This window comes from Narcine bancroftii, chromosome 7, assembly GCF_036971445.1.
Source record: "Narcine bancroftii isolate sNarBan1 chromosome 7, sNarBan1.hap1, whole genome shotgun sequence".
Taxonomy (NCBI): Eukaryota; Metazoa; Chordata; class Chondrichthyes; order Torpediniformes; family Narcinidae; genus Narcine; species Narcine bancroftii.
The window spans coordinates 152,576,042-152,591,577 of record NC_091475.1 but is presented as its reverse complement, the minus strand read 5'-3'; positions in this window follow the sequence as shown (position 1 = coordinate 152,591,577).

Here is a 15,536-nt window from a genome sequence, read left to right as displayed (position 1 = left end):
AACACAACAATCAAAGAAGCGGTAAGCATTCTGTGCTTATTACAGATTAGAACATGGTTTGAGGGCATTGGAGCTGCTTATCCGATGGACTGTTTTGGTTTTTGGAAAAACTTGTTGTGCTTGTTGATATCTGAGTGTGACAAATTACTCAATTAAAAAAAATACCAGCAGCAGCTATTAAGAAGCCAGAAGCAGTTGCTAAGAAATTATGTGTCAAGAAAATGAAAGTAACAGAGCTTGCAATAGAATTGCAAAAGTGGCAATTAGATACCAAGAAAAATAAAAAGGCTCTTCAAGCAAGATTGATAGAGTTCATAGATAAGGAAAAGAAAGCAGTTGTATGGGATACACCACTCCCAGAATTATTGTGAAAACCATTCATAGAATTGAATACTAAATTCTCAAGAGTGGCTGCAGTCATCCCACAAGATGGTGGTGTGAAGGTTGAAAATTCTAAGATGGAGACATTGTCAGAGATTAAAGTATCATCAGATGTACAGGACTTAATAAAATCACATGACATGATAGTGCATCACATTTTTCCAGTAGAAGGAGCTCTAGAGCAAGCTCCAGAGTTTCATGTTGAATCTATGCGTTTAAAGATTCAAATAGAGACAGCAGCTCTTAAAGTGAAAAGGAAAATGTTTCAGCTTGAATTGAATTCTGAAAATAAGGAGGAGCAGATAAGATGGACATGGGAGCAGCGACGACAAGAGGAGATGCTGCAATAGAAGCAGCTAAAAATGGAGGAAATATATCTAAAAAAGCAAAAGGTACAACTGGAACTGGACAAAGAAATTACTACTAATGAAGCCAGGTCACGAGCACTGGAAAATTCAAAGGTATCTGGTGCTCGGAGTAAATTATCGAAACATCAAGTTTTGATGAAGAATTCCAAGAAAGGAAACTATTAGATACCAAAGTCACAGCTTTAGAACCATGGCCAGTGCCTGGTCTTGACATAGACAAGTCTTTTCTTTGGCTTGGCTTCGCGGACGAAGATTTATGGAGGGGGTAAAAAGTCCACGTCAGCTGCAGGCTCGTTTGTGGCTGACAAGTCCGATGCGGGACAGGCAGACACGATTGCAGCGGTTGCAGGGGAAAATTGGTTGTTTGGGGTTGGGTGTTGGGTTTTTCCTCCTTTGCCTTTTGTCAGTGAGGTGGGCTCTGCGGTCTTCTTCAAAGGAGGTTGCTGCCCGCCAAACTGTGAGGCGCCAAGATGCACGGTTTGAGGCGTTATCAGCCCACTGGCGGTGGTCAATGTGGCAGGCACCAAGAGATTTCTTTAGGCAGTCCTTGTACCTTTTCTTTGGTGCACCTCTGTCACGGTGGCCAGTGGAGAGCTCGCCATATAACACGATCTTGGGAAGGCGATGGTCCTCCATTCTGGAGACGTGACCCATCCAGCGCAGCTGGATCTTCAGCAGCGTGGACTCGATGCTGTTGACTTCTGCCATCTCGAGTACTTCGACGTTAGGGATGTAAGCGCTCCAATGGATGTTGAGGATGGAGCGGAGACAACGCTGGTGGAAGCATTCTAGACATAGACAAGTCTAGGCACAGGGCTGAGTCATAGATAGAACCACAAGAAGCACATGGTCAAAGAGTAATCAGATTAAGACAATGCAGAGCCAGTCCTGAACCATTCAACGGATGCAAGATGAACCAGATCCTCAATTAACGAGGTGGATCCAAGGAGCCAGAGATCAAACCCTGATGATAGCCATAGTAGACAAAGATAGGAGCTAAATGCCATCTCATATCAGGCTCTCCAGGCACGAAGCAGAAATCCGGATGGACAAAGTAAAGCATAAGAAGGCAGGATGAAATGGCCCCTGTCAGTTAAGTGGTTATTAGAGAAACATTTTGGTGACAAGTATAGATTTTCTAGAGCTTATATAGATAAGGCTCTTTCATGGTCATCAATAGACTAGAGGACATGAATAGTTTACAAGCTTTTGCTCTCTTTCTCAGAGGATATGGCCATCTTAGAAAACTTAACATACTTCAGAATATGGTAAACATTGTAGATAATTTACCCAACTGGATGAGAGAATTATGGAGAAGACAAGTTGTTGAATATCAAGGAAAACATAAGGTGGCAGCTACTTTTAAGGATTTAGTGGATTTCATGGAAAGACAAGTGGATGTTGTTCCAGAGTGTGGAATTAAGGGTACTCAAACCCTATGTAAAGAAGTTGAAAAATTCAAATTGTTTCCTCAACCAAAATTGTCGAAAAGTACATTTGCCACCTCTCTGACGGTGGTGGATAAAGAAATTAAGGAAAAGGAAAGTTCACCTGTTAGAAAATAAGTTTGCTATCTAATAATAAACATGATTTGGAAAAATATGGACAGACAGAACAGAAGATGCATAGTGAGAGAATTGCTTTCCTAAAGGAAAATCGAGTGTGTTTTGGCTGTCTGTGTAAAGGACACATCAGCAGAGACTCCAAGAAGTAACTCAGCTGTAATATATATAATCTAAAGCATCCCAAAATGCTACACGTCTTCAAGGAAAAGAAGGAAACAGAAAGGGAACAAAGATTGATAAAAGAAAAAGATGGAAACAGTGGTGAAGCTTCAGTATTGACAAATGGGCTTATTGGGGCTCGTAAAGATAACTGCAAACTCCCTATAGTAGCTGTACAAGTTAAGGTCAAAGATGGGAATCTTATGTCTAAAGCAGCAGTACAGATGTATGCATTTCTTGACCCAGGAAGCACTGCATCATTTTGTACTGAGGGGCTTATGAAATTGCTAAATCTTGAAGGAGAAAAGACAAAGATTCTACTGGAATTCATGGGACAAAGAAAGGTTGTTGAAACTAACATGGTTTCAGGATTAAAGGTTGCTGGTAAACACAGTGATCTTCCATGTGTCTATATACAGAAGATCATACCTGTGCATAAAGGTAACATCCACGCTAAAGTGATGTGGAAATATCCGAGAAAGGTTTGTATACTGGGAGCTGATAATTCTAAAATAGAGATGCTAATTGCTTTGAATGTTCCAAAAGCACTGGAACCAATAGAAATAATTCCTAGAGAGGGAGACAGACCTTACACTATTAAAACTATGCTTGGATGGACAATCAATGGGCCATTAGAAAGAAAGAATAATATTGCTTAGAAGCAGTCTGCAACAAATATCAATACAATATCTGTTAAGAAAAATCAAAAATGCTTCAGAAGAATGCAAACAGTTGGTTGAAAATATTATTGATGAAAATATTATTGATGAAAATAAATCAGGAACATGTAAATCAGTAAAGAAGACATTGTTTTTATCAGAAATGAATGAAAATGAAGCATTTAGAAGATGCTGCAAATAAAGTTGATGATTATTTTTGTGAAGTTAAATCAAAAGCAGGAATTAAGCAAATATCTGGAAACAAATCTGACAGTCTGGTGCAATTGACTTCAGAGTACAAAATGATGATAAAGAACTTAGAAATATTGAATGGTCCAGAAAACAGTGACCAAGAGGATTTTAACTTTGTACTTGGAAACCAAACTGAAACTGATGATTCTTCAGTTTTGAAAGTTGACAAGAATGAAGAATTAATTGTAAATAGAATTCATAAAACCAAGAGGAAGAAAATAATTACTGCTAAAGAGATGAATACAGTTATTGAAGAAAAGGATTGATTGATAGGCTTTATCAATAACTCCAAAGCTGTAGAGTGAGGAACGATAGACTTTATTATACTTTAGACTTGTTGCTGGCCTGATTCCAAGTGCTCGACTGAGGACAGGGAGAGGGAAATCAACCTTTATTCCAGGGTCACAAGGGGAGAAGTTACCAGGGAGTGAGTCACTAGTGGAGGACGGGCCAGCTACCCATTGACAGTCACATATTCATATCACCACATTCACCCTCTCTTTTAAAACAAAAGCTCTGCCAGGTTAAAAATCTCAGCCGGTTGGGTGGTCTCCTTTTCCTCTGTGACCGGCGCAGTTCCACTGGTGGTATAATGGTCAGCTCCATTGCAGGTCATGTATCCTGAGGCTGGGGAAGGAGGGCTGGCTTTGTCGGAGGAGGGGCTTGGTTGTATGTGGGGGCAGTCGTGGTGGTTGGAGCAGCTGGAGCAGGGTCCGGGTTGACCTGCACTGAGTCCCTGAGGGGGGCATTATGGGTGTAGGTAGGACTTGGATTGAAGGGTGTGGGGAATTGTCAGGGATCTCTGGCATGCTGCAGGTCCCGGATGTGGACCATGTCCGGGTACACCACATAGGCATACTGAGGGTTGCCATGCCGAAGTTGCACCTCTAACCAACAGGTCGGACTTGTGACCCTTCGTATGTTTCTGCAGCAGGATGAGAGCAAGGGTGGTTCTGGCCGCTGACTCCCTGGGGAAAGAAAACATGTGTTCACGTGGGGTTGCATTGGTAGTGGTTCATAACAGAGATCAGATGGCATGGAGTGCTTCCAGCAGGACTTCCTATCAATGGGACATCGCCAGGCCTTTTGATTTAGGAGCCAGGGGGACAGCTTTCCAAACTGGTGTTTTCTCTCTCTACCTGGCCGTTCCCATGGGGGTTGTAACTGGTCATCCTATTAGTGACAATGCCTCCAGCCAACAGGTACTGCCACAGTTCATCACTCATGAAAGAGGACCCCCGATCATTGTGGATGTAACTCGGGTACCCAAAGAGGGTAAATATGCTGCGGATCACCTTTATGACAGTGGCTGAGGTCAGGTCGGGACAGGGGATGGCAAAAGGGATCCTGGTGTACTTGTCAATGACGTTCAGGAAATATTCGTTCCTGTTGGATAAGGGAAGGGGCCCCTTGAAATTGATGCTGACTCATTCAAAGGGGTGTGTGGCCATTTTAAGATTTAACTTGTTGTGCCAGATGAATTGTGGTTTCATTCCCCACAGACCTGACAGTGTCTGGTCAATGACCTGACATCCTCAATGGAGCAGGAAAGGTTCCAGGCTTTCACAAAGTGGAATAATCTCATGACTCCTGGGTGGAAAATGTCATCGTGGAGGGAGTAGAGACAGCTGAGATGCTTGCTGGTGCATCTCCCCCAGGATTGGGCGTCTGTCTAGGAGGGTCACATGAAAAGCTCATTGGTCCATTAACAGGGCAATCCCCTCCTGGCTAGGTAATGACGCAGTGGTGTACTTCCTCAATGATAGCCTGTGCCTCCTTCTCAGCAGAGGAGAGCTGTGTCTCAGGACTGTGAAGGGTATGAGAAAAAAGGCTACTGGCCTGCCTACCTGGTTGAGAGTGGTGGCCAGCGCGGACAGAGGCATTGTTTTCCACCTGAATCGGGATGCATTCGTCCATGGCATGCATCATGGCTTTGGCAATATCTCCCTTGATCTGGATGAAGGCTGACCAGGCTTCTGCCGATAAGGGGAAAGTTGTGGATCTTATCGGGAGTAGGCTTTATTGGTATAGCTGGGCACCCACTGAGCGTAATAGGAAGAGAACCCCAGGCACCTTGTTAGCATCTTGAGATTGTGCAGGTTCGGGAGCTCCATAAGGGGATGCAGTCGGGGTCAGGGCCAATGACACCATGTGCCACAATGCATCCAAGGAGGGCCAGGTAAGTTGTGCTAAACACACGCTTTTCCTCGTTGTAGGTCAAATTGAAGGACTTTGCAGTGTGGAGGAATTTGGCAAGGTTCGCATCGTGATCCTGCTAGTCGTGGCCGCAGATGGTGACATTATGTAGGTAGGGGAACGTGGATGTCAGTTTGTGCTTGTCCACCATCTGATCCATTTCCCTTTGAAATACGGAGACACCATTGGTGACTCTGAAGGGTACCCGGAGGAAATGGTAGAACCTGCCATCTGCTTCAAATGCGGTATACTGGCAGTCTCCTGGGCATGGGGGAGTTGGTGGTACGCAGACGTTAGGTCAATGGTGGAGAACACCCTGTAGTGGGCGATCTTGTTGACCATGTCAGACTTTATGTCATCAGCATTATTAAACCGGGCTCAGGTTCTCAAACAATGATGGTGGGGGTATTCAGAGGGTGGAGAGTCCTCAGGTGGGGGATGGTCATGTGGGGGTCCATGAGCTGGGGGTTGTATACAGTGATGAGTAGTTGGGGCTTCCTGAACACCATCATGACACTCCGGCATGGGCTCTGGAAGTCCAGCCCCAGAAGGATTGGTGTGCAGAGCTGAGTCATTAACAGTAAATGGAAATTGTTGCAATGTTCACCCCGCACTCTTAACGACACAATATAATACCCTTGAATCTCAGCAGATTGGTCCTTTGCGGCCATTGATATTGCGCTGCTCGTTTGTCTGACGGGGAGAGAGTGTTTGTGAGCAGTGTCCGGGTGGATGAAGCTTTCAGTGCTTCCACCGTTGAACAGGCAGTTAGTTCATTTCCCATTTACCTCAATCTCCATCGTCGAGTGGGTGATCGGGTAAGGGCTTCACTGATCCAAGATGATGGATGCCAGTATCGTGTCACCGTCTCTGTCGGCCCCCATTTTGACCACACAGTCACAGCGGGTCCACCAATACTGGGGCAGAGATATTGCCCCTGCATTCTTACCCCAGATCATACAGGACCCAAAATAAATTGTCCATAGATTCATTGGGTTGCTGTTTTCTCAAGGCCAGGAGGCACCATGAGTAGACTTTGTTTACCCTCAGTCTTTAGAGGTCATGGCTGTGGGTTAAGTCATGTAGCTCCTGATCGCCAAGTATGCACAGCAGCTAACCCTCGCTTGCAGTAATGAGTTTCTTTTCTCAGAGTCCACAAGAGCCTGATAAGCTTCTAGGAAGTCTGTGAAGCACTTGATCCACTGCTCATACAACTCTGCGGCTCTAGACGTCTGTGGATCAAGGTCTAATCTGTCAGGTTGCAGCAGTTTGTCCATCCTGAGTGGAAGTGGAAGATTTAAAATATAATAAATTGATAGGCTCTATCAATAACTCCAAAGTCATAGAGTGAGGAATGATAGGCTTTATTATATTTTAGACTTGTAGCTGGCCTGATTCCAAGTGCTCAACTGAGGACAGGGAAAAGAAGGGTGACCTTTATTCCAGGTTCAAAAGGGGAGGAATTACCAGGGAGCGAGTCACTAGTGCGGGACAGGCCAGCTATTGATTAGCAGTCACATATTCACATACTCGTATCACCCCAGGGATTCAGCATTATCAAGATGCAAAAAGTTGGAAGAGGAGATTCATGTCTTGAAAGAGAACAAATCATTGTTTCATGATTCCAGACAACTGACGATGGAAAACAAGGAAAGAATTACCTTCTTGAAGACCCAGTTGATAAATACAGATAAAGAATCTGATAGATAAAAAACTTCAAGATAAATCATCAAGCAATGAGACTGAATTGAAGGTTGCAAATTTGAATCTGAATTTACAGGAAAGGACAATGAAAGTTAAAGTGGCTGTTGATAAGTTTGATTAATCAATGTTGTTTGAGCCCTACTCTTTCTATAACCGACCATATAAGAAAAGGAAAAGGAGAAAGAAGACTCATCCTGTGACCGCAAAAAAGTGAATACCTTGGAAATTAAAATTGATTTTCAATACGGAACGATTGCTAAAATCTGACTTTTTCAAGAAGTAGAATGCTTTGATGATTGACTTGCACTTTCTTTTGAATATTTACCCAATGTATCATTATATTTGATTTGTTTGGTAATGGTAATTATTATTGGTAGATATAATAATTAGTAGCCAGTATTGTGGGGTTTAAAATTACTTGTATAGCCAAGGCTGCTAGTAATGGAGCAGTCCGCAGTTTGTTTTGCGTTCCTTTGAATGTAGCCTGTGTAAGACCAAAGTCTTTCTATGTGGTTTTGAGATAAGGTAGCCAGTTTCAAATTGTTCTTTATTCTGCAAAGATGTAGAATCTAGAGTTTAGACCTGAAAAATCTATTGACCATATCAATTACATGTTTTAAGCAATATATTAAGCATCACTTAATTGTGTATCAAAGTTGATAAGCAATAACCCTCATACTCAACTTTGTCAGAGATCATTTAAGAAGAACAGGTCATAAATAAAGGAATTCCAAACTCTACAGGAAGATAGTTGTTCCAGTATTTGAGAAAAGACGTGGTGACATTGGAGAGGGTTCAGAGAAGATTTACTAGAATGATACCAGGAATGAAAGGGTTAGCATGTGAGGAATGATTGTTGATTTGTTGGAGTACAGAAGAATGGGGGGGAGTAAGGAATATTACATCATAAAAACATTTTGAATGCTGGATGTCCTAGATCGAGTAGATGTGGCAAGGATGTTTCACATGGTAGGGGATTTTAGGACAAGAGGGCATAATTTCATGATAAGAGGGGGTCAATTTAAAACAGAAAAATATCTTTAGTCAGAGGGTCATAAGTCTGTGGAACTTGTTTCCACAGGTGGCTGTGGAAGCGAGGTTTTTGTGGGTATTGAAGGCAGAGATTGACAGATATTTGATTAGACAGGGAAAAGGCTAGCGAGTGGGGCTGAGTGGGTGGATGGATCAGCTCACCATTAGAATAGTGGAGTAAACTTGATGGGCCAATGGGTCTACTTCTGCTCCTATATCTTGTGATCTTGTGATGTAGAGGAGGTCACAATGGGAGCACGAGTTCCAGTGGATGACTCCTGCATATTCACAAGTGGTGTTGCTTCATTTGGATTGACTGTTTGGAGTCTGAATGTTGGTGAGGGAGATGGTGTGGGCATGCGTGTAGCATTTCCTGCAGTCATAATTCCCCGAAATCTTGCCCCACTGAACTGGTATCCAATTACCTCCAATCTGTTTTGTCCCCCACCCCATTTTGTTCCAGTTCCTTCCCACCTACATCTGTAATATTCTGCATGCCCTCCATCACTTCAACAATCTCCAGTTTCCTGAACTCAACCACCTCATCTTCACCATGGAGATCCAATCTCTATTCACCTCCATTCTCCATACCAAAGGCTTCAAAGCTCTTTGTTTCTTTCTCAACAGAAGACCCAACCTATCCCCACCACCCTCCTCTGGCTGGCAGAAACTGTCCTCACACTCAATAACTTCTTCTTAACCTCTTTGCAGTTTATCCAGGTTAAAGGGGTAGCCATGGGCCCCAGCTATGCCTGTCTTTTATTTGGCAATGTGGATTAATCCATGCTACAAGCCTTCACAGGCAAGGCTCCGCAACTCTTCCTCTTCTACAGGGATGACTATGTGGGCACTGCCTCATGTTCCCATGATGAACTTGTCAACTTTATCCACTTTGCTACCAACTTTCACGCAGACCACAAATTTAATTTTAATTTTATTTACAACATGGTCAAAGCTGATTCTGATCATTTAAATCCATGCTGCCCAATTACACCTAAATTAACCCGCAATCTGAATGCTTTGGAAGGTGGAAGGGAACTGGAGCATAAGGAAAAACCCACATAGGTCATAGGAAGAACGCACCATCTCCTCACAGTCAGCGTCAAATTTGAACACTGGCATTGTAATAGCATTGTGCTAACTGTGGTACTCATTTCACTTGGTCCATCTCCAGCAGCACTCTCCCCTTTCTCAATCTCTGTCTTCATCAGGAGAGAAACACTCAACAGGCACTTTCTACAAAGCCACCAACTCAAGGTTACTTGACTACAGCCCTTCATATGTTGTCCCCTGCAAGGAACTTATTCCTTTTTTGCAAATCCTCTATCTCATTGCATCTGCTCTCAGAAAAACATCATCCATGATATTCCCCTTCTTCAAAAATCATGCCTTCCCCATTACTGCCATCAACTTGGCCTTCACCCACACATCCTCCATTTCCCGTATATTCATCCCAGACGCAGCAAGGACAGGATTCTTCTTCTCCTTACCTACCACTCCATTAGGCTCCATATCCAATATATGATCCTTTATAATTTCCCCCACCTACAGCATGATTCCACCATCCGACCATCTTCCACTCTGTTCCCCTCTCCACCTTCCTCAGGGATCCTCCATTTTGCACTCATCCCTTCCCACCAATCACCCCTTAGAGCCTACCAATATGACCACTGGAAATGCTCTGCTTGCATTTGATTCCCCCATCATAATGCTGTGGAATCCCTGCAAGACTGAGTTTTGGTGCTTGACTCCATGCAGAATCCTGCAATGAAACCTGGTGATAGATATGGAGGCATACTCCACTCAATAAGTCCAGGATAGGTAACAGTGTTGGCCCAGGATTTTAATGCAAACTGCGAATACCGACACGATTCAACCAAATTGCTTTGAAATTTCTAAAAAAAATTAAATACGATCATGAGAAATATTTGAATATTAACACCTCGTGATGTGTGTTTTGAAATGTCTTCAGATTTATTTCATCCCTTGTATTCAAGGTCATGAAGAGCATAAGCTATTATATTCCACACGATAATTGAATCTCCATGTCTCTATCTTTTTCTCAGGGTGGGCAATTTGAGAATGAGACAGTATAGATTTAAGGTGAGTGGGGAGAGTTTAAGAAGGATTTGAGGGGCGACCTTTTCATTCAGAACAAGCTGGCTGAGGAAACTATGAAGATTGGATTTTGATGTTCAGACTATTTTGCACAGATTTACTGGAGTTGAGAAGCATGGGGACAAGTGGCATTAGACCAAAATGCAAATTTGGTCAGCATGGAGGAGTTTTGCTGATAGGCCTGTTCCTTTTTGTATGGATGACTCTTTGACTCTATCTTTAAAACTTTAATTCTTTTCTTGATTGAGTTTATACAAGCCCTCCCTCCACACTCATAAAAGGCCATTAGTGATATGACTAATTGCTTTGTGCAATTGAAAAGCAATTTCATATATTAGAAGGTTAAAGCATATATACTTTCTGGTCTTCAGTTTCATTTGATGCTTGCTAAATTTGTATTTATAGCTTTTAATTTTAAGAAATTTGCTTCCATTGACATTATCATGTCATTAATTTCTTCAATCATATTCACTCAATTTCCTTTGCTTCATTGAAAGCTTTAAAACTTTCTTTCCAATGCAGTTCATTTTCTTCTATAATGATTCTGTTTGCTGAGCTTATTGCACACAATCATAATTTGGGAACCTCGAATCTCTCCTACACAATTAGAGCGACCTCTTTCACGATGAAATCAAATGGTTTTATGATGCAAGGTAGTGTATCGTTCAATCAGTTTCTGAGAGGTTTCTAATAAAACCAATAGTGAATGGTTAAGCCTCTATCTTGAATTCCCACTGTAGCTGCCTCATAAAGAGAGGTACGGAAGCCAAATGGTTCTCCAGTTTGCCTCATTACCTATATTAAGTTAATCTCAGCTGAAATAGGTACAATTATCCAAAATTCGCTTGGACCATTTGGTAGAAAATTAGCCAACACTCCAACTTCTGATCAATGATGAATAATTTCTGATAGAATTGTCCTCATTTTGAGTGAGGATAGAACAAGGGACTGCTACAACTGTTCCAACTGAATTAAAGAACACCTATATCCACTTTGTTAAAGGTTGGCTGCAGGCGTGCATACTGCAATTACAACATTCATGGAACTCTGTAACAGCAGGAGTCAAAATCCTATCAGTGCAAAAAATGAGACCTATAAAACCTACTTCTTTCAATAATGTAATGATTCTACTTTTACCATGTGAACATTTACAATTATTTTGAACTGTTTTATTGATTTTCTTTCAAAGTGATATTCAGGAGATAAGAAATACAGAAAGGTACTCTTTTAATCGTACCTAATTGACTTGTTATGTGCATGGTTTCATAACTCCAAAGGAAATGGGCCAATTACAATTTTTCTCAAGCAAAATATTTCAGTAACAACTAGGTCTAGAGCAGTGATTCTCAACCTTCCCTTCCCACTCACATACCTTTAATAAGCCATTCCTTACTTATCACAGAGCACCGATGGCATAGGGATTACTTAAAGTGGTATGTGAGTGGAAAGAAAAAGGTTGAGAACCACTGGGCAAAGCAAACCCAGAAAATAATCATTGGGGAGAAGAGTAGTTGCCCTCTGTGTGTCTGACTCCTAACTCAAAACGTCAGAAGTGACAGAATGAGATTTTTGCTCAGCAGAAAAATATAAGTGAGCATTAGTAATGTGTATGGATAATGTGCTTACTGTGGTTGAATAGCAGAGAATTTGTGGAAGCTGTGAGGTTAGTATAGGACTTCCAGTGGGAGGTAGGTCTGTGAGGATGCAGTCAGGCACCTGAAGGTAAGAGGTGCATCTATTAAAAATGTTGAACCAAGCAGTGAGTGAGAAGAATGATGCAGTAGCTGAGAAAAGGGATTTGATGATGTTCTGCCATTTGCCACAGAAGTCCACTATTGCTGGCAATAGAGTTTAAATGATTCAAATATCATAGGCCCCATGTTTGGAACACCGGGCATGTTGCTAACTCCCACAGTTCTAGTTGTTGTTTGTCCCTTTGTCCAGGCAGCAAAATTCAGTGCACAGAAAGCTCCGAAAACTATCCTGAGATACCATGTGATTAGTGTGCCCAGGTAAGCAAATATGGTAATCCATGTGTCCTTTTCCTGTCTATCGATATCTTATGGCACGTTCATTGCTTAAAGTGAGTTCAGTTTTCAGCAAGTGCGTTAACAGGAAAGTACTTTTCACTTTGAAAGGAGGCATAGAACTAAGATTTTTCATTTGACAATAGAAAGGAAACTTGAATATGTGCATCCAACATCACCTGATCCTCTACATTCTTTCTCTGTCTGGAAGAGGTGCGTCAGGCAATTTCTGTCCATCGTGAATCTGCCTGCCTTACAGCAGGCAAAAGCCATTTCATGTAATAAAACAATTACAATGACATATATTGAATCTTGAAGTCTACAGTCACTGTGATTATACTGTAATATAGTACACAAAAATGCTGGAGAATCTCAGCAGGTCACACAGGAAAGAGATCATAGGTGGATATAGGTGAGAGAGTAGAAGAGAAAAATGATGAGATGTAATAATAAGAAAGGGTAGCTCACTGAGGGAAGGGAAGGGGTGGGGAGCAGGTGATGTTGTATCAGCTGGTGATGCACACACTCAACTTTCCTTTCTAATGTCAATCGAAAACTCTTAGTTCTATACCTCTCTTGAAAGTGAAAAGTACTTCTGCTTGCATCTGAGGCACTTACTTCACAGATAAATTAATTTTAAGATTTAGAGCAAGTCAATCAGTCCTGATAAATAATCCTCTGAAACATAATTATGATTAATACCACAAGGCAAATGTATTTTAAGACACCCTTTGTTATTAAATTCTCTATAGCTTTCATTCTACATATATCAAGGTATCAGAAGGTATCAAGGACAAACACTTTGTCAAGCACTTATTTTGCTCAGCTAAATTATGTCCAAAACATAATGCAAACTATTAGGCTTTGTAAACACAGAAGAACACGCAGGAAGCTGGTACATGATTGAGAGAGCGGGCTGCAAGATGGCTCTGTACCAGTTGGACAACTGCTCTGTCAGTACAAAAACATAATGCAGATGGGTGGAGATTGCCACAGCTTTGGTTCTCTTCATGAGTTCTGATGCAAGATTGTAAAGAGACTGTTTAAGATGCTATATCAAAACCAGTTTGTTTCATTAAATTAGTTTTGACTCTGAGGCACCTTAGGTATTAGGGCAGAGATCTAAATCCTCATTCAAAGGAATGGATCTTGCAGAGGTAAAAATGCTTAGGGATAGATTTCCAAAAAAATTCAGTTGAAGGCATGGGTGCCAATTTTAGAGTGGTTAAATTTAGGAATAATCAAGAGACTATAGTCAGGAATCAGAAAAAGGTAGTATTGCTGGAGCAGAGCAGAGAAAAGAGGGGCCAAGGAAGCATCTGGAACCAATTATAAGAATTTTCAATTCAAGTTGTGACCTATCAGTGATGTTGATCAGTAATCCCAGGGCTCTTGGGTGATTGGAACTTGGCCACAGAGTGTGAATGAAATTTAGCGGCAGAGTTTTGGACCACCTCACCGTTATAGAGCATGGAATGAAAGAGGTTGGCCAGGAATGCAGATAGTTTGGTCGAGGGATTTCAAAGTCATGGGTGAGGCTTTCAGTCGGAGATGAATTAAGGAATGAGTGAAAATGGGTAATTTCCTGGAGGAGTCATTAGGCAGCACTGGTGAGAGGATAGTAAACAACCGGATGCAATATTCATAAAACCAAGCTTGTAAAAATGTCTGGATAAATTTCTGGCAGTTAGGTTGACTTCATTGCTTTCCTTGCTCTGCATTCCAGATGTATCATCACTCTGGACAGTTTTACTGCTGCCAGTTATAGCCGTTGTATGCTGTCCTGTTTCAAATATATTCTCATGCAATTATAAAACTGTCATAAGTTGGATGGTTATTTTCCACAACATAATAACAGATATGTCAGAATACTAGACATAATAATGTGTTTATGAATAATGTACAATTAATAAAACTAGCATTGTATTATCCTTCAAGCAGAAGTTGAATCTTTATTATAATAGGCAGCCTTCAGAATAATTCGAAAATGTATAATAGAATTGCTTTGAGCAATGTCAGTTCAGAATTTTAAAAGTATTATCTACCAGAGAACTCAACAATGTACCGTATACATCACCAGTATATGTCGTTTTTACTATAATTTACAATACCTCCAAAATATAATTCCAAACTGGAGTGAGGCCTAAAAAGACACCATCTCCTGATGGATAATTTATACATTTGTTTTTCCTATTTTTGTAAAATTGAACCCAGGAAATTAAAGACATAAAATATGAAAGATCTGGAATTGTAATTATAATGTATTTCTGAAATACCATAAATGTAAATTGTAGATGAGTTTCCTTTGTTAATTTCATTGCAGGAAAGAAGATTTCTTGTTCTCATTAACTAAAAGCTTTAAAATCAAAACAGACAAACAAAACTGCTTCAAATTGTTCTCCTTCAAGTTTTGAATTATCATTTTATCATTGACATTAATATTGTGTTGCTTCAGAAGGGCGATCTGAACTGAAAAGATTATTTTTTTCTTTTGAAGAACCAACTTTCTTTCTAATTATTTTGGCACATTATTTTTAACCAATAGAGTAGCTTAAAATCCATCATTTGGATCTTCGTGGATGTATTTATTTCTTGTCAGTCATTGATTTATTATCAGTCATTTGTTCTGTTAGACTATCAGTTAATTATCCTGTCAAACCAGCACTTCTGAGGCTTTATTGTCTTATTCTTGAAACCGAGGATGAAATTTGGTCTTTCTAAAAGAAAGCTGGTCCATTGGCTCACTGTGTTGCCTCAATTCATAAATTTAGATCAAAATCAAGATTCCTTTTATTGACATGCAATAAAATTACCTAAAATTTAACGACAGACAGAGTCGCCATTAGCATTGTCTAGTAAGAGAAAGAGAAGCAAAAGAGAGTTCCTTCAGAGATACTAAGTGTCTGTGGATTCACCTCCAGTACTCCCGCAGCCTCTGCAGCTGTAGAGATCCATGGGCAACCCGAGCTCCACATCCAAACTTCTGATACAATCATGAGGCCTTCAGCGCCCAAGGCCCTTTTGGAGTCCTTTTAGCCATCAGCACCCCCTCGAATCATGATTCCAATAAGTTAT